We start from the raw sequence: 6,000 nt of genomic DNA, 5'->3' as shown, positions 1-6,000 counted from the left end.
CTTTACATTTCTTTTGTGACAAATTGGGTTTTTACAGAGCTCAGCAATAGCCCCCCCACAATATAACCARTGCAAAGGTTGTTTTTACAGTACACCAGTTTCCAATGCACTTTCTCAGTAGTAGCGTAAACTTTGAGTGGGTGTGAAAGTGACCCYGTAAAAGTAGCAACTATGTCAAAGCCAAGAGATTCTTAGTGGTGGATACTGAAGGATAACAATGAGGCAACTTYCTGCTCATTCTCCTGCATTCTCACAGCCTGTACAGTCTGTGGATGCACAGATGGTGCAGAGGAGGAATGAGAGGACAAACCTTACTCAGGCAAACCATGCATGCTTCTCTCTCTTCCATCTCTGAAAAAGATAAATCTTTGAAAAAGAAAAGGTTCCTCCACTTTGAATTCCCTCCAGTTTGTCTATTTGTATAATAAAATACCTTTGTATTCTTGAAATAATAAGTAAAAGGTTACAGTATTTGTATCTGTGGGAATGTCTGGCAAGGTTCCTTGAATTAAATGTCATCTCAGATGTACATAATGTTTAGCTCGGCTGCTGGACAGCAAAGAATGTCCTGCCAGCAAGGTCAGTCAGAAAGTAGAGTAGTTTGCTTAGTTAGGTAATTTAGAGTCAAATCTCTGTAGTTATCTCCCCTACAGGATAGATTTATGGTTGCACTGTGGCAAACTTGTAAYGGTGCTGTCCAATAAGAAATTCCTCTGCTGTATAAATATTTCTTGACCATTATAAATATTATTATAAACACAGTATCATTATAAACATAATGATTTCTGTYCTGTCTGTATTGACTGTCTTGGTTGGGCTAATCTGCACTAAGAAGAGGCCTTTTCTGTTTCATTGGAATAGTTATCATTGCCACAGAACAGTTGCTCATTGTGCAGCAAGTAATACAAAATTTTCTGTGCCATTACACAGCTTCTTSAATCACACTAGAAGACTTTGGCTTTGTTTTCAGGAGGAGAAGGRGTCTCCACTTATGGAACGCTGAGAACATAGCAATGGCAAATGTCTTACTCATGCTAGAGCTTCACTGTACTTAGCATGAGGTTTAAAGTAGAGAATAATTTCTGTCAGGAGTATGCTTACCCATAAAAGTGTGCAAGAGCCTGAGGGGAAGGATAGCTGTATATTTAAAGCCAACAGTACAGTACTTGGAAATGTGTAGTCTCAAAGATGTCTCTCCTGTGTGTGTCTCTGTGTAGTTTTTAAAATTTTTCTGTCCCTCCACTTCCCATCTGTAGGGAGAGCAGTATTTTCATTATCGACTTAGCTCAAGGCTAAGAATGCACTTGACAATAACACGGGCAATTTTTTGGAAGTCTCTCTACATAATGCCATGAAAATAATAATGAAATCTTTATACCATTAAGGCTCCTTTCAGAGGATGTCCCTGAAGCTGAATACTTGAACACTAAAAGCCAGCACAGTTAGAGTTGCCTGGTGAAGCCTAATTTGGTATGTATATGTGTGGGCTTATTCCTAAAACCACCTAGTCTTGACAAGGTGCTTTGGGTGGCTGTTTATGGCCTTCTATAAAAACTGCTATTTTTTTTTCATGTAAAAAAATGAGAGCAACGATAAATGACAATCACCAATACACTTTTTTGCCTKTGCCCAGCTAGCTGTAGAATCAGAACAGATCTCATCTTGCTCAAAATGAAGCCCAGATATAGTCCTTAGAATGTAAGAATCTCTGATGGCTGTTTTTGCCTCCAATGTCATTTCCTTTGGGGCAGGTTTTCCCTTCAAAATCTACCATCAGATGCTGTGGAAAACTCTCCTATCAGCTCTGGCCAGGTGTACTGTGGATGTTTCCTGTTGTATTTGTTTGTAAATGGCTTCTTTTGTACCTTCAAGCAGTTGAGATCAGGYAAGTTCTTCATCAGTCAGCAATATAAATTGCTGAAATTAACTTAACCAGTGGGGGAGTGAGCCACTCTAAAGGGTGTTGCAGCCCACCTCCTGTTCTCTTGTTCAGGCACACTTTTATATAGAAATGCAGAAATTCAAGCTTCAATGTTCACAGACAAATCTTTAAAGTCATGCTYCTGTTGTGGATGGCTTTTCAGGAACAATGCCTCAGTCCTGCTTAGTGAATTGGCACCTTTTCCACACTGTTTTCTCCTTGCTGCTGTGTGAAAGGCACTGGGCTCATCCCTTGTAAAAGAGTCAAACCCAAGACCAGGAATGAATATTTCACAGCTCTCGTGCTTTTCTGTGGTACTTGATCAGTTTACTCTGGCCTTAAACCTGAGGACTAGTGTATCTGTGACTATGAAAGTCCTTATCCAGCCTTCTGCTCTTTCTTTATGCTCTCAAACAACATCAAGTTGTGCCAGAGGAGGTTTGAAATGAATATTAGGAAACATTTCTTCATTGAGAGGTTTATCAAGCATTGGAAAAAGGTTTCCTTGGGAAGTGGTTGAGTCACCATCCCTGGAGACATTTGAAATATGTGTAAATTGTGACACTCAGGGACATGGTTTAGTGATAGGTTTGGCTGGGTCAGGTTAATGGCTGGGCTTGATGATATTTATTTTCCAAGCTAGATGATTCTATGATTCTTTGTCTTCTGAACTCTGTCTCCATTTTAGTCTCTGTATCACCTTAATCTCATCAAGGTCTTTCTTTGTATCATCCTCTCCCTGAAGCCCGTCAGAAGTCCCTGGGACACAAGGGAGCTCATGCCATGCTCAGCTGTTGGAAGCCATGAAGAACAAGTTCAGAAAGAAATTTCCATACACCACCCAAGTYTGTGCTGGGGCACACTCTGTACTGAATAAATCTCTTCTCAGATTTTAGTTGCCAGCTGACTCTGCTGAGGATGTGAAATAGATTTTTTTAAAGAGTGTTTAGAACAGCCGAAAACTGGAAAATATTCACTCAGCTCATAAAAAGGGAAACATCAAAGCCAAGGATACCCTGACAAAATCCTTACAAAGCAAGGAGGCACTAGGTCTTTTCAAGAAAAGGTGTGCTACAAAGGGATTTTTTTAATCTGAGCAAAACATTCTTGTGCTCTCATTTATAGAAGCAATTGGGTTGCTTGAACTRCATTCCCTGTGTTCCCTGCCCTTTCTTTCCCTAGCAGAATAAGAATAACTCTACYTGAGGCTGATATTCAGCATGGCTATTTCCTGCTCAGACAATTCAGGATTTTATGATGGAATCACCAGCACAGTTGTACTTCTCGTGCAGAAGCAGATGTGTGTACATAACATAGAGTAACAGAGGGATTTTATCACCCCAGGGATCTGATTGATAACRATGCTGCTGTAACAATGCAATTTTATTTTTGATTATAAATTCTGGACTCCTTTGGTTTCCTGGCCTTTAAGTCTGCATTTGTACGAGCACCAGCTGCTTGTTACATTCTTGATGGYGAGGTCTTGGCATGATTTAAATGGCAACTGAGGTTATCTCATGATCTCCTGACTTCAAGATTTTAATAAAAACAGCAAACAAAACCTGAGAGTCAGCCATGGGAAACTGCAAAACAGCTCTTATCACTGTAGCATGCCAGTCCCATGGGTATGCACAGCAGAGTGCAGGCTGTCAGGAKCTAATTAGCTACAGAGTGGAGCTCCTCAGATCAAACCGTTCTGTGTCAGTGACATCATTACTTGCAAATACTTGGAAAACCTTATTGATGCTGAAGGCATCTTCAGTGATCCCGCAACTTCCAAGGGATGTGCTTTATGGTGTCAGTTCTGCTGCATTCCTGACCTTTCCTTCCCCTCCTGGAGGGATTGGATTGGATGCTAAATATATCAAAATGTCCAAAACTTTAAGGCTACCGTGAGAGCAGGCAAAACTGCTTCAAACAGAAGCTTTTCTGAAGTGAAACTTAAAGTGGAAAATACAAGTTAATAACTGAGGACAGATTAGACCACCAGACTCATATAAATGCTCCTAAATCTAGTGTTTCAGGGCTTTGCAATATACAGGCATTATGCAAAATAGAAATTTCAGCTGGAACACAGTTCCACAATCTGAAATAGCTTTGTGCATAGACAAACATTTTATCTCAGAATTCAGAATAAAACAAACTGAAATGTGAAAACATGTTACTTAAAAAGTATAAAGTTGAGATGGAATGTTCTGGCCTGTTGCATAATGATATTATCCAAAACTTTGTCTTTATTAAAATTTACAGAAAAAGATATCAAATGTGAAAGAATACACTGCACCAATAAAAGATACCATACTGGTAGTGAAAAAATCAATATTAAGAGTTTCTTCTGAAGTCTACTGAAGATGAGTTTTTTTGTCATGTTGGAAAATTGGTCCATCCATTAAACAGTCAGGGTTCAAATAAGCCAGTCTCTTGTTTGTAACCACAGATGAGTACRGAAAGCCTACCTTCTACAAATTACATAGCTAAATAGAGGCCCTATTGGCAGCAACCTCCTATACATCCATGAGAAGGTAACWGAGACCAACAGCAGGGATTGGAACATAAATCCATGCCTGATTGTAGTTTAATAATTTGTGCCATCTGTTTTCCTTGACTTTCTTAAATAACATCATTAGATATTTCTGGTTTTAAATTCGGTGCATAAAAAAACGCAGATGTGGAGGATAAATAATTCTGATKATATATTTGTATGCAAACAGTTCATCAGTGTGCTCCATATAATGACTTCCCACAGATTTTGAGATGTGGAAGAGAATCTCCTTTGCATAATCTTTTGCCTGTATTGCCTGTAAACTGTGTTTCAGGGTATTTATCATCTTCATTTTTCCAAGAACCGTAACTGAAAYGCAAGGACAATGTGTCATTTGACTTGCATCAGTTCAGATTCATGGTCTTGCCATTCTAAAACTCTGCTTATTTCTAAGCAAGAAGCCAGTCTGAGATGAGTAATGAGGCAGSGCATTTTCTTCTTAATCTCAGGCAGCTAATGCTTTGCTATGCCCTGAATATCTTTTTATCCAGTTGTAGCTYACCTCTTCTTAAAATAAGGGGAGTGGGGAGGGAAGCTGTTTCTGTTCAAGAACCAGCTCACATTTTACAAGCCTGTCATTTTTCTCTCTGAGCCTACAGTGCATTCTAAAGAGGAAGTCAGGTATTTTTCTAAAAAAGAAATTTTCACCTTTAAGAGCTACACTGCCCTCTGGAAAAAACAAAGACCTGACATCCTCATAAAAAGATTCCTGCAATGTRAAACAGGGTCTCTTTTTTCTATATGGTGAAGTGGACGAATTTTTTCCTCTACTTGGCTGGTACCTCATTTCAGGGGGAATACAGTCCTTTTTAGCTGACAAAATATAGTGGGAGAAACCCCACTCAACCARTGAAAGGGAATTACCTTCTCCTTTGCATGTCACACTTGCCAGGTACTGAGCAGAGTTGYCAGAGGAGCACAGCATCCACAGCACTTGCTGGCTCCCTGCAGATTTGTGTGTCCCAGATCTCTTAAAAATTTTACCTTAAATGTTTGCTTTTACAGGCTGAAAGGTGTTAAACAGCTATCTCTATTGTCAGAACTCAAGGACAGTCCTGGGATGCTCCTGCACATTACTCAGAGGCCCTGGGAGTGCTATGCAAAGGGTGTGAAGGACTGTGCCTTCCTCCTCTTGGGCTCATGAACAGACATGAAGTATGGCTCTGCTCCTACTGTGAGGGGTGGACAGAGGCATCCACTGTCTGACAAGATCACACATCTRCACTAAAACGCAAAAACAGAGCCTGCGGAGGGACAGGTGGTAACTGCCTGTCCTTAAGGAAAGAATCCAGGCAGAACATCAAAGTAAACAGAGATGGAGAGAAATAAAGTCATATTTTGTGGTTAAATCCTCACCAACTGGTGCTTTGAACTACTTTGGCCAAAACACTGTAATCTCTCTTCCGGGAGCAATAAAATTGCCTAATGGATTTTTTTCTGTTGTTCCCCCTACCTTTTTTGATATAATTGCCCTCAAGCAGTGCTTTCACTGGGATRTGTAACAAGAGGGGAAACGAAACTTTGGCACTACCATGTT

This window comes from Malurus melanocephalus, unplaced genomic scaffold (genome assembly GCF_030028575.1).
Source record: "Malurus melanocephalus ecotype Western Australia unplaced genomic scaffold, MMel_1.1 scaffold_259, whole genome shotgun sequence".
NCBI classification, from domain to species: Eukaryota; Metazoa; Chordata; class Aves; order Passeriformes; family Maluridae; genus Malurus; species Malurus melanocephalus.
This window is presented reverse-complemented; position numbering follows the sequence as displayed.